At 36.0% G+C, this 15,126-nt stretch overlaps 1 protein-coding gene across 1 annotated transcript in view; it reads left to right on the forward strand.

Moving 5' to 3' along the window:
* The window catches only part of COL19A1 (collagen type XIX alpha 1 chain), a 325,038-nt gene that overhangs the window by 153,891 nt on the left and 156,021 nt on the right, over positions 1-15,126 (forward strand). The window lies entirely within an intron of this gene.

Genomic DNA, 15,126 nt, shown 5'->3' on the forward strand with positions numbered 1-15,126 from the left:
TGGATCTAGCCAAACCTCCAAACATTAAAGATGGGGCATCTACTCACAATAGTGAAGTACATAAGCTGAGGTTATATGGGTAGTTACTAGAAAAGTCTAGAAACACTGCCTATCCAGAGCAATTTTCTCTACCTTCCATATGATTCATAATTTTACCCCTTCAATGTTTGATTAGACATTCTTTTCTTTTTAAATTTTTTTCCTTATTTGTTTTTTAGAGAGAGGAAGGGAGAGAGAGATAGAAACATCAATGAGAGAGAATATCAATTGGAGAATATCAATATGCATGCCCCCCACTGGAGATCGGGCCCACAACCTAGGCATGTGTCCCAACCGAGGATCAAACCAGAGATCTCTTGGGAATTGAACCAGAGATCTCACTGAGCCACACCAGCCAGACTGATTAGGCATTCTTAACATGACACTTAAAGTTAATGGAAGCAGAGACCGTTCAACTTACTCTATAAATTGTAAAAGGACAAAATAAGCCATAATTACCCAGTGCTAAAAACAGCTACCTATTTAAGTGGATAGTTACGTTCCACCAAACTTGTCCAAGACCATTGCATTTTTTCTATATAATTTGCTTTTAATATTTGCAAATGATAAAATGGTGGTATTTCAGTAACAGATATATGAGAAAAGTTTATAATGGGCACATAATTGGATTATTCTCATTTAAATGGTTTATCATTTATTAAGAATTTAACCATAAATATGTAATCTTTTCTATTTAGATACAATGTACTATTATAGATTTTGTTCATAGGTCATTAAGGATTCTCATTTAACTTAAAGATTTGGTGTAAGAATGACTCTAAGCCTAATGGAAAAGAAGAAAAATTTTTGAATAAGATCATCTGTAGCCTGAAGTCTCTCAAATTTAATTTTGGTATTACCTAATGACATAAGTTAAGAATTTAAGTCATCAGTTTTCAAAGACATGTCCTGATTCTAGAAGGTTATGTTTGAAGAAGTCCTAGCATCTGGACAGAGCCCTTCTCAAAAGAAGAGCACAAGGATCTGAAGGCTGTGTGGCTTTGATGACATTTACATGTCTATACTTGAAAATGTTACTCTGAGCAATGCCTTAGTAATGTCTTACACAAACAGTCTTTGCAATGCTTACTTAAAGGACAACTATTTATTTATGCATGAAAAGTCTAAGGGACCAAAGAGATAAATGATTTAGGAATACCCAAATTCAACTTGTAATGGAATACTGTGCTTGAAGCTTTTGTTTTCAAGATGGAAATAAAAACTGTTTATTTAGAGGAAGTTTAAACTGTGTATTATTCCATTTATGTACTATGCGGAGTTTATTCTTTTAATTATTTGGCAGTGATTTAGGGTTACGCCTGCCCATTGTACTTAGGTCACATGCTTGTTTTTCTTCAACTAAGCTGTTTGCTCAACCACTTCATTTAGTTATCTGATTTACTAGTTGTTCTCAACTTGTGTTTGAAGGCCAAAGTGAAGTTTATGTGTATCATTCACCTGATAGTCAGTTTTGACTCTGCAGCCAGGAAATTGTACTGGACTGTATCCATTTCGCGGATTTTTAATGACAGCTGACGTCTTCCTGCCAAGCAGCACCCTGTGTCTCTCTGCACTATTTAGCTGGCAGATACTGGGAGAACAAGCTAATTTTTATACTTATCTAAAGATATGTTAAGGCAAAAAGACAGTGAAATGAAATGTTTTATCTCATAAAGTAAAATATCAGGATTATTTGGGTATAACTATCTGTATACTTGCCATTCCTTTATTAATGTAGATAATCAACTGTTAACTATGAAATAAGGATGAACGTAAATGAATGGCAAATTACCGTGCACTAAATATTTCATTGATCTTATCATTGCAGATTGATACATTTTAATGAAGTGATTGATAACAGCCTTCAAGGAGGCCACAATGACTGACTCCACTATATTTCAATGAAATGAGGCACCAGTATAGAGGAGTCGATAAACTTAGAGTTTATCCACAGTGGTTCTCAAAGCTTGCTGCACACGAAACTCCATGGAGACCTTTAAAACATACCATTGTGTGCCTCCACCCCCAGAAATGATAACTCAAAAGATATGATGTGGAACCAGTATATTTAAGAAGCTCTCTGGGTAGTTACATATGCAGCTGGAGTTGAAAGCCACTGTTTATGGGCACTGTAAAGGAACAAGCTTTTTTCCTACTCGGAAAATTCCTTTAGACATTTGAAGAAGTCTGGCTTTCCTCTTAAATTCAACTTAATGTATGGTAATAAAGAAATATCTCTTTCTATTAAGGAGGCATAGTAGTAACACTAAATTAAGATTGAAGCCTGCTTGGTTAAGTGGAGATTAAGGCTAGGAAGGTACCTTTAATTATAGCCTGAACCTGGCCATTCAAGGACTCCTGTGTGTTCAGTGCCTTAAGACATCTCAAAATTGAATGAGCATAGGGGCCTAAGGGTCTTGCTCAAATGCATATTTCATTCCGTAAGTCTGAGCTGGGGGCCTGAGATTATACATTTGTAACAAGAGGATGCGGCTGCTGCTGGTCCACACTTGGAGCCACAGGGTTTAATATCCAATCCCCCGTTGTGCCGCAGACTCTGCTTCATTCCATACATCAGTGCTTTGCCACCCGCACTGCACATTAGAATCACTTGAGGTGCTTTAAAACCTCGAATTCCCAGGCTGCAACCTATGCCCAAAACATCAGAATCTCTGGTTGGTTTACATTTTCCGCCAGCACTTCAGTGTGCAGCCGAGTATGAGAACTAAGGTTCTAAAGGTGTGTCGAAGACTTTTCTCCACAGCTTCCTCTTTCAGAGTTTGAGCAAACGTGTTAGAATTACTCATTACCTTTGTATTTGTATCAAAAATACCCAACCTGATTACTTTCAGAAGTGCTTCCAGGAAATTGCAGACTCTCTATCAATACCTGTGATTTGGTCCTTGGTTGCTTCAGTATAGAGGATGAACTTCCATCTCACCATTTATAACCCACTAGCTTGGCATCAACAGTCTTGTCTTGAGCAGAACACAGCATTGGCAAGTCCAGCACATAGAACCCCAGAGACTAAGCATGCAGACCTGAACTACCCTGAATAAATAAGAAAAAAAGTTGGAGACTTTTTTCCATTCTAAAATATACATACTACATTTATTCTACTATTATTCGTATATTGCTTAACAAGAAATTGAGACACATAGTAATTGAAACCACTGAAACATCGAGTTCACTGATGCAGGGCAATCCTTTTGGATACAAAACACTTTTATGAAGAATTGTGTTTATCACTGGCATTTTTGTGTCCTTAAGAATTACCAAGCTTTGGCTATTATTTAAAATTTTTTAAATCATGTAGAACCATTTCATTTCAGAAATCCAATATATAAAACAATTTATCTGGTTTAATTAAATGTTCCTTTGTTTCTTATGTATGTCTTTTCTTAGAACTGGTTGTATATAATTGGGTCTCAGTGAAGGAGATGAATAAAGGAGTAAGAAAGGCTGAGCGTAGAAAGAATAAGGAAGGGTAAAGGTGAGGAAATGGTATGAAACATAAGCCAGAGGCCTTGAAACAGTTTTTCATTAATTAGACTTAACTGCAACAGCTCTTACTCTTTATTTCACCTTTCTCCTTCACACTACCTGGAAGTGTTCTTATTGCCAGTGACCAGTACCACCTTACTTCACTCTCCAATATATAGAGGCTGTAGCAGTGTGTACTAAGCTCCCTTATTATTTGAAGAAATGAAATCCCATTTAAAATTCTACAATGGAGTCCTGGCCGGTTTGGCTCAGTGGTCAGAGCATCAGCCTGTGGTCACGAGAGACCTGGGTTCAGTTCCCACTAAGGGCATGTACCTCGGTGCAGTTTGTCCCCGGCCCTGGTTGGGTCATGCAGATGGCAGTCACTCCATGTGTTCCATTCATGTCGATGTTTCTCTCTCTCTCTCTCTCTTCCTCTCTCTCCCTCCCACTCTATCTGAACAAGAAAATGGAAGTGTTCTCAGGTAAGGATAAAAAAAAAACATTCCACAATGGAATCCATTTGATAGCATTTGAATCTTTCTATAGATTTATATTCATATATGATATAGAGAGAACTCCAAAGTGACTGCTTCAAAAAAGAAAGATAAAAGGAAGGAGGAGAAGGAAGAGAAGGGGGAAGGGAAGGAGGGAGGGAGGGAGGGAAGAAGGAAGGAAGGAAGGAAGGAAGGAAGGAAGGAAGGAAGGAAGGAAGGAAGGAAGGAAGGAAGGAAGGAAAAGGAACCAGGAGGAGGGAGACATTCACTTCATTATCTAGCTCAGAAACAAGAAGACAATTAAGAGATTAAAGTAAAGGGTGAGGATCTCTTGCTAGGCATATTTTCAACAATCAGCTGGTTGAAAAAAAAATTTAATTAAATCACTTTGATGTATTTGCAGCTTTTTTGGATAGCAAATTCACCAATTAGTTTAGTTCTAAATTAACTATTGTTTAAACATAATAAGCTATTATAATAGCTTACAATAAGTGCAGTATTAATGTTTTAAAGAAATGAGATATTCAAAACTGATTTAAACTAATCAATTGATCATTCTTTATCGTTTTTTATATATCAAACATAACTATTTTTAAAAACAACACATATTATGTCCTAAGTAATAACAATAATAACAATAATAAATGACAAACATTTATTGGGTACTTACTTTGTGTTATCTAAACCATTCTTTAAACAACTTTGTGAGATAGAAAATTATTATTACCACATAACAGGTGGAGGAACTGAGGACTAGAAAATCCATGTAACTTACCCAGGATTCCAGAGATGATAAGTGACAGAGCTTATATTCAGATACCTACCTGTTTCGCTCTAAAACTTAACCTTGTTTTTTGAGATATACATATAATTTTATTTAAAGAAATACTCTCTTCTTCACATGATCTCACTTCTTTGTGGAATATAATGAACAAAATAAGCTGATGAACAAAAACAGACCCAGAAACATAAAAGTAGGTTTCAGACTGACAAACTTCAGAGGAGGGGGGTGGGGAGGAGGGAAGAGATAAACCAAAGAACTTATATGCATATATGCATAACCAATGGACATAGACAGCAATGCTGGTTGAGGGGGTGGGATCGGAAGGAGGGTGTCATTGAGGGGGAAAAGGAAAAATACCTGTAACAAACATTAACTAATAAAAAAAGAAATATTCTCTTCCTATTACATTTTTTTCAGCTTTATTGAGATATAGTTGACATATAACACTGTGTAAGTTTAAGGTTTACAATGTAGTGAATTTATACATGTATAGATTGCAAAATGATTACCACAATAATGTTAGTTAACAGCTGCAGGGAGCAGCTGGGAGAATAACAGCCAGCGTTCTCAGAGAGCAGCAAAGAACATGGATCCTGCTAATCACTTTGCAGATTCCGTCTGGAAGTCTACCCAGGAGCCACTGGGGATGTCTCACCTGCAGATCTTACTCCAACTGCTCCACCTCCAAAGCTACCCACACCTCACACATACACCCCCACCTTTGCCCCATGGATGCACCGCAGGGCAGCAAGAGAGAGGCTTTGCAGGGAAACAATCCTAAAATTTATATAGAAGCACAAAAGACTCTGAATAGCCAAAGCAATCCTGAGAAAGAAAAGCAAAGCTGGAGGCATCATAATAAAAAATATATATATGATACTGTCATCAAAATATACACATAGACCATTGGAACAGAATCGGGAGCCCAGGAATAAACCCATGCATACACAGGCAACTAGTAGTTGACAAGGGAGCCAGAATACTCAGTGGAGAAAAGAGTCTCTTCAATAAATGCTTTTGGGAAAACTAGATAGTCACATGCAAAAGAATTAATTGGACTCTTTTCTTACACCATTCACAAACATTAACTCAAAATAGATTAAAGAATTAAATGTAAGAGCCGAAACTGTAGAACTCCTAGAAAAAAAACATAGGGAAGATGTACTTGACATTAGTCTTGGCAATGATTTTTTTTTTTTGGCTATGACACCATAAAAACAGACAACAAAAGCAAAAATAAGTAAGACTACATCAAACTCAAAAGCTCCTGCACAATGAAAGAAACAAGCAACAAAATGAAAATGCAACTTAAGAAATGGGAGAAATATTTGAAAACCATATTATCTGATAAGAGGTTTAATATGCAAAATATATAAGGAACTCATATAACTCAATAGCAAAAAAAACCCCACAAATAATTGCACAGACATTTTTTGTAAAAAAAAAAAAAAAAAAAAAAAAAAGACATATAAACTGCCAACAGGTACATAAAAAGGTATTCAACATCATTATTCATCAGGGAAATACAAATCAAAACCAGTATAAGAAATCACCTCACACCTGTTAGAATGGCTATTATCAAAAACATAAGAAAAAACATGTTAGTGAGAATATGGGAAAAAAGGGAAAATGTGCATTGTTGGTGGAATGTAAATTGGTGCAGCCACTATGGAAAACAGTATGGAGGTTACTCAAAAAATTAAAAATAGAACTACCATATGATCTAGCAATCCCTCTTTGGAATACAAATCTAAAAGGAATGCAGTCAGTATCTCAAAGACATAACTGCATGCCTGTGTTTATTTCAACATTATTCGCAATAGCCAGGATGGTGAAACAACCTAAGTTTCCATCGACAGATGAATGGACTAAGAATCAATCAATCTCTCTCTCTCTCTCTCTCTCTCTCTCTCTCTCTCTCACACACACACACACACACACACACACACACACACATTAAACCATAAAAAGAAGCCTATCCTGCCATTTGTGACAGCATGGATGGACTTTGTGGGCCTTATACTAAGTGAAATAAGTCAAAAAGACAAATACTAAATGTTCTCACCTATGCAGAACCAAAAAAAAAAGCCAAATTCATAGAAACAGATAGTAGAATGGTGGTTGTCAGGGTGGAGAGTAAGGGAAATTGGAAGATATTGGTCAAGGGTACAAACTTCTAGTTATAAGGTGAATTAGTTGTGGGGATCTAATGTATAGCATGGTGACTATAGTTAACATTACCATCTTATGTATTTGTAAGTTGCTAAGAAACTAGATCTTAAATGATATCACCACACACACACTCACAAAGGTATTTATGTGAGGTGATGGAAGTGTTAACCTTATTGTGGCAATCATTTTACTGTATATATGTGTATAAAATAATCAGGTTGTACACCTTAATTTTATACAATATTATTATCTGTCAATTTTATACCAATAAAGTGAGTTACTAATTAATTTTAAATGTCTCTTCTATTGATATTTATGATTTACAAAGCAGATATTTACAGTCATGTGGTGCTGATGAGGATACGTTCTGAGAAATGGGTCATTAGGCAATTTTATCATTGTGTGAATATCATAGAGTACACTTGCACAAACTTAGGTGAGATAGCCTACAACACACCTGGGCTATATGGTATAGCCTATTGCTCCTAGGCTAGAAACGAACACCATGTTACTGTAGAAAACAACACAAGGTTAAATCAAGTACAAGAGAAAATGATACAATTGAGAGAGAATGCAAGTATGAGCTGTGTTTCAGCAAACTTTTGTTTATAAGTAGAGAGACAACACTCTAACCATAAAAATATATGAACACAGACAATAATGTAGTGAACGCCTGGGGTGTGGCAGGGGCTGAGTGGAGAGGGGCACAATTGGGGGTGGATGGGGGACATCTGCAATACTGTCAACAATATACAATATATATATACACATAAACCAGTAAACAGGGTCATTTATTATTATCAAGTATCAGGTACTGTGCATAATTGTGTGTGTTATACTTTTATACAACTGGCAATGCAGTAGGTTTGTTTACACCAGCATCAACACAAACAGGTGTGTAAAGTGTTGCACTATACTGTTATGGATATATTGTCACTAGACAATAGGAATGTTTTTATTGTAGCCTAATGGGACCATGTTGTATATGTGGTCCATCACCGACTGAAGCATCATCATGCAACACATGACTATATTTATGTGAGCTAAAACCAACACTGAATAAAGAAAATATATAACATCCAAATTTGTTTAATTTGCTTGATTAAAATATTATGTTTCTAAGATTATAATGCAAATTTATGCTAAAGCTATATTCTGATAAATTATTGTGAAACCATAAAGATGTTCATGTAAAAAATCCTCTATTAAATGTAAATATTTTATGATTTATACAAAAGTAAATATTACATTTGTATTTTTTAATCATGGCATTTTACATTAACCTTTTCCTTACATTTAAATATAGCTATAAAGCCTTGTATTTAAATATGCAACTATAATAAGTACAGAGTCTTTGGTTCTTTGTCATTTATTGTTAAAATCTTAATTTTATGTAAATATAGTGTATCTGTGCATATAACTTTTTAAAATTGTATGTATGTTTTATATACTAACTACTAGTCCCTATTACCAGCTTCTCCTCAAATAAATATACTATTTTTAAAGTAAAGTTTTCTAAAATCCCTAAATGAAGCTTCAGAAGCAAGGCATTATGAAAATGAAGCAATTGGTTAATGCTTCCTTCTCTCTTTTCTCTTTTGGCCTTTGCATGTCATGTCAGAAGAGACAGGTGGAGGAAGGTAGAACGGTGCTACTTCACATAATTTGTCCACTAATTTTAGTTCCCAGGAAAAGGGCTATGTGCTCTGGCCCTGTCTCTTTGGGGCGTTATTAAATACTCATCCAGATGGCACCACATGTTTACATAGAAGCCAAAGGTTTAGTCAGTCAACAGCAGAAGTGTCTTAGACATGCTTACTAAATGAGACTTTAAATGCCAGTTCCTTGGGGCCTAGATAAATCCAGCTTAAGTGAAAATTAGGCACAGAGATGGAGGACAGATTTCACCCTATGAACGCTACCTAAATACTATAAGCAACTGAGAGAAAATCTCAGCTGCTTATTTATAAATCAAATGACACACAAATTAATAGATGGCCCTAATACACAAGAGATCATAGAGTATTCATATCAGAAAAGCCTTCAATATATTTTTTCCTAAAGTAGCATATTTAAGATACAAAAATGGTCAGTTCAGTAGATGATATGGTCCCTTCCCTCCCTTCCTTCTGTTAACCTGCGTGATTATCTGAATTCTGTGTGTCAGATACTACGCCAAGTACCCAGGACACAAACAGTGCTCACTGTCGTCTTCTTGGAACATATTTGGTTTAAGACAAAGCAACCAGTTGGCTAAAGCTGATCATTTTTAAAATGGTCATTTGCAATTAGTGCATAAATATCCTACAAGTATTTGTACACGGGAGTTATGCTGGTACTACACAAATGCATTTAGTTATTTCTGAGAAAACAATCTTTACTAGAATTCTTATCTGTAATTTATTTACTTTAAATACATTTAAATCACAGACTCAACCACTAAATAATTTTTTTTAACTAACATTTCTAGGGAACTATAACCATCTCTTTTTAAGTGCATGAAATATTCAAGTTCTTGTTACATGCCCGTGAGGCATAATTTCTCTCTCTGTTCTGACTAGAATATATGTACTATATATATTTCTATGTACATGTAAATATATGTACTGTAGCATAGTAATTAACAGGAAATTCAATTTAGCATTATTTTAAATTTATCACATATTAAAATCTGAGTTATTTATATAGTCTTTCTATGAAGTGCCTGAATTTGAATTAATACTATTGGTCTAAAAATGTTTCATAACTCACATTTAATTCATTGTTAACTTTCTAAAACTGGTGATCCAGCTCAATATGGGATCTTTAAGGTACGAGTGGGACAGTAGAAGGAAGGGAGTTGAAAATTTCTTTACTCAATCCTGTTTAAAAATCTGTGGGCAAAAGACATATAAATGAATCTGTTGATTAAAATAGAAAGTGTTTCTATACTATGAAGCTATTTTTATTGACTCTGTGCAGAAATATAGTGGAGTTGATGCTTAAGGCCCTAGAAAGATTTATGTTTAGCCTGAGAGAAGATTCATGTTGTAGAAAACCTACCATCAGCTCATTTGACAGGAAGGAGATTTATATATCTTCCATTAGATGAATGATTCGAGAATAGCTCCTTCTGCCCTTCTGTTTATAGTGTGTTTCTGTTTCAAAAGACATTTTAAATTGTTTTCATCAGAATTATAAATTATGCATTTTCAAACTTAACAGTAAAATTTTGTATTTTAAATGTGCTCTACATTGGCATTTTGGTACTTTTATAAAAGAACTATTTTATTTCATGTTAAGATGCTCAGCAATCTAGAAAAGCACTTTAAAATGTATCTCAAATGCCATTAGAAAATTATTAAATGGGTAAAACTTTTTTAAAAATTACATGCACAGCTCTGGCTGGTTTGTTTTAGTGGTTAGAGCATCAGCCTGCAGACTGAAGGGTCGAGGATTCAATTCCTAGTCAAGGGCACGTACCTGGGTTGCAGGTTTGATCACTAGCCCCAGTCGGGGCTGTGTAGGAGGCATCCAATCAATGTGTCTCTCTCACATCAATATTTCTCTCTCTCTCCCTCCCTCCTTCCTTCCCTTCTACTCTATCTAAAAATCAATGGAAAAATATCCTCAAGTGAGGATTAACAAAACAAAACAAAAAAAATATATATATATGTATAAAAATTGTATTTAAGTCATAAATCTACACAGAAATGATTTTAATTCAATTCCACTCTTTAAGCATTTAAAACTATTTTGGCAGACACTTTACATTGATCTATAAAATGGAATTTAAAATGGCTGCTCTCTAACAGAATTAGAATTATATTTATTCCAATTAACTATTCAACTGGTTTTAACAAACCAAATATTCATCTCAAGAACTCTGAAAGGTATGAAACTTGACCCTACTAGCAGCTTAGCCCGCCCAAGATTTATGGGCCGAACCAGAGAGAATAGGCATTACTTATGGCAGAGGGAATATGAGCTTCTTGTTTGCATTGGTTGCCTGCTGCCAGGCCTCGGGAGTAATCCAACTAGGTGCTGAGCAAGGAGTAAATTTATGTCACAACTGAGAAACTCCAAGTTCAGGAAGCCCAAATCATGTATAATGGATTGCAAGGAAACTGGCCTCTTGTTGAAGAGGGAGACATTATCTTTAATATTCTGAACAGTAAGTAAATCTGTCCTTTGTTTTCCTATATAAACAGCCTTAAAAAGATAGTCCTGAACACGAGGGCAGTTAATACCTCCCTCACAAGACTTGCAGAAACAGGAAAGACCCTGGAAATGTCCATCGTCTCCCAACAATATTTATCCCGCTTTTCTGTGTTACTGTCTTGGCTTCTGGCAAATTTTCCTGTGAGTATGCTATTTTGTCAACCATTCTGATTAACCTTACAAACAGAGGCAGGGACCAAAACTGTTCAGTTTTTCTCATATGACACTTAATAAGGGCTACCATTAACAAGACTCCAAGCAAGTACATGAAGCCAACCTATAGGATTGATCCCAACAATATTCCCAGGATCCCAGACCCAACCAGCTGAACAAATTCTATAAATTATCCAAGTTTACTGTAGAAAGCCAGGTGGTTTTCTCCTTAAATTCCTGAATCTGCCTTTCCCTTGACTTGAGGCATCAGTCCAGGTTCATCACCAAGTACATGGGCATTTTTCCATTGATTTATTTTTTAGATAGAGTGGAAGGGAGAGAGAGTGAAAGAGAAACATCGATGTGAGAGAGACACATCAATTGGTTACCTTCCTCATGACCCTAACCGGGTCCGGGGATCTAACCGGCAACCCAGGTACATGTCCTTGACCAGGAATTGAACCTGTGACCCTTTGGTCCATAGGCCAACACTCCAACCACTAAGCCAAACTGGCCAGGGCAGGACATGGACATTTTTATATAACTTACAGAGACCCATTTTGTCCCCCATTTTCAAATGGGCTACCATGAGGGTGCTGAGTGAGCAGTGTACTAAATTAAGAAGCCACTATCTTTTGCATCTAGGACTATGTCATTCAAGTCAATAAAAGCATCTAGGTGGCAGAGTCAGAATTAAATTTAAACCCTCTAAGTCCCCCTTTGGCTTGACAACTACCTGAATGGTGAACATACAGTTCAGAACATAGAGCAGTTAGTGGCTCACAAGACAAGTAGAAATGCAAAAAATCGGTGGAGACTTGTCTCCAATAACCAGCTCTTATTCAATATATACCTTTTAAAATAAATCCCAGCAAGTGGTTGTTCTTTCAATTGCCACAGCACTGCTAACTGTACTCCTGTCTAATTCAGTTTCTGACCTACTGTAATCCTCAGATGACTTTCCGGAGCCTGGCTATTCTTACTTCCCTTCCGTTATGCTATTGATTTTTCTTTCCACCACTTATAGAATGCCACCCTGTTTCACAACCACTTCTTAGTTTCCTAATATATTCTGGAAAGTTTAATACCTTTACGTATCAAAATGTGAAGGATGATCTTGTGTCTTAAATCTGATGAGATTGACCTGAAACCCCATTTATGGACTATAATGATCCATATTCACATAAATATTATGCTCTCAATATTTCTTTGGAAGTTGAAGTAGAATATATTAGAAGTAGGATAGAGTTTGGTGGTCAGATATACTTGAGTTTAGAGTTCAGGTCCCCCACTTATTTGCAGTGTTACTTTTAGGAAGTTTTTCTCATCTGTGAAAGAGAACATTCTATTTCTTAGAGTTGTTAGAATGAAATAAAATCACTTGTGTAAAATGACTAGTGGAATTTTTGACAATAGCAGGTACTCATTGCCAATTTCCTATCTTCTTCCTAATTTATTATTGTTGAGTGTGTGGAGGCTGTTGAAGGATTTGTTGAAATGGTGATGAAATGTTGCCCCAGGACTTCTACCTTTAGGTTCTGTGCAAATATAAAAAGTCTTTATATATGTTGTTTTAACTGCTTGTTTTTACTCACTACTGTTTGTTTGCTTGTTATAGCTTTATATTAATACATTGACTCTCAAATTATTTTGATTTGTTCATTTGATACACTATTCTTTTTCAGAAGCTTAAAAAACTTTCTAATTCTTCCATTTTATTGAAATATTACAAAAACATTAATTGCAATTTACTTTCATGTCAACTTTATAGTGTTTGGTAGTTTGAAAATTAAGTGGTTTGCTCCTGGTTTTGATAAATTAACTGCTTATTTGGAAAACACATCGTGTTGCCAACCTAGCAGATTGAAAAGTGACATGAGAAAAACATCCTGGGTGGTCCATATGACACCTCAAAACTAATCTCATTAATGCCTCCAGTACTGAATTGGAGTTACACTGACACAGCCTTAAGTTATTCAATCTATACGTAGATGTGATTATGACGGGTAAATATTTTACTGCATTTCTAAATGGTTGTGTGTAAAGAAGTATGTATATAGACTGATTTGTCCATTGATCTGCAATGTACTAATGTACGCAAAAATGCAGTTATCCAGGCTCTGCCCAGTGTGGCTCAGTTGGTTGGAGTGTTGTCCACCAAAAGGCTGCGAGTTTGATTTCCAGTCAGGGCACATACCTAAGTTGTGGCTTCAACATCTCCAGTTGGAAGCACCTAATTAATTTTTCTTTCTTGCTCGCTCTCTCCCCCTCCTTCCCACTCTCCATCCCTCTCTCTCTCTCTCTCTCTCTCTCTTCCTTTCTCTAAAATCAAACAGGTTTTCAGGTAAGAATTTTTTTTTTTAATGAAGGTATCTCTCAGATGTATTTTTTTAAATAAAATTAGTAATTTTTTAAAATTTATTTATTTTTGTTACAGATGTTTCTCCTTTTTCCACCACTGATACCCCCCTCCTCCACCCTCCCCGCTCTGTCCCCAACTATGTTGTTCGTGTCCATTGTTTATGCATACATGCATATAAGTTCTGCGGTTTATCTCTCCCCCTACCCCCTCTTCTGGGGATTGTCGGTTTGTACCCCACTTCCACATCTCTGGGACTACCCCATTACTCAGACTGTTATATTAATTATCTTCCACAAATAAGTGAGATCATGTGATAGTTGTCTCTTTCTGTTTGGCTTGTTTCATTTAGGATAATACTTTCCGGGTCCCTCCATGTCGTCTCAAAGGATAAGAGATCTTTCTTTCTTATAGCTGCATAGTACTCCATTGTGTATAGGTACCACTGCTTTTTTATCCATTCGTCTACTGATGGACATTTGGGCTTGTTCCAGATCTTAGCTATTGTAAATAGTGCTGCTACAAACATGGGAGTACATATACTCTTTCTGATTGGTGTTTCAGGCCGCTTAGGGTATATTCATAGAAGTGGGATCACTGGGTCAAATGGCAGTTCAATTTTTAATTTTTTGAGGTAACACCATATTGTTTTCCATAGTGGCTGCACCAGTCTGCATTCCCACCAGCAGTGTGCTAGAGTCCCCTTTTCTCCACACCCTCGCCAACACTTGTTGTTTGATGATTTGTTGATGGCGGCCATTCTAACAGGTGTGTGGTGATACCTCATTGTTCTTTTAATTTGCATCATCTCTCTGATGATTAGTGATGTTGAGCATTTCTTCATATGTCTCTTAGCCATTTGTATGTCCTGTTTGGAGAGCTGTCTATTTAGTTCCTCTGCCCATTTTTTAATTGGGTTCTTTGCCTGCCTTTTGTTGAGTTGTATGAGCGCTTCATATATTTTGGAAATTAACCCCTTATCTGATATATCACTGGCAATTGTGATCTCCCATAGAGTGGGTAGCCTTTTCATTTTGGTGGTTGTTTCTTTTGCTGTGCAGATGCTTTTGAGTTTGATGCAGTTCCATGTGTTCATTCTCTCCTTTGTTTCTGTTGCCTTAGGTGATGTATCAGTGAAAATTCTGCTGCATATGATGTCTGAAATTTTGCTGCCTACAGTTTCTTCTATGATTTTTATGGATTCATGAATCACATTTATGTCTTTTATCCATTTTGAGTTTATTCTTGTGTATGGTGTAAGTGAATGATCTAGCTTAATTTTTTTTTTTTGGTATGTAGCTGTCCAATTTTCCCAACACCATTTATTAAAGAGGCTGTCTTTACTCCATTGTATGCTCTTGCCACCTTTGTCAAATATTAATTGAGCATAATGTCTTGGGTCCATTTCTGGGTTCTCTGTTCTGTTCCACTGATCTATA

The sequence above is a fragment of the Molossus molossus genome, unplaced genomic scaffold (assembly GCF_014108415.1).
Source record: "Molossus molossus isolate mMolMol1 unplaced genomic scaffold, mMolMol1.p scaffold_m16_p_8, whole genome shotgun sequence".
NCBI classification, from domain to species: Eukaryota; Metazoa; Chordata; class Mammalia; order Chiroptera; family Molossidae; genus Molossus; species Molossus molossus.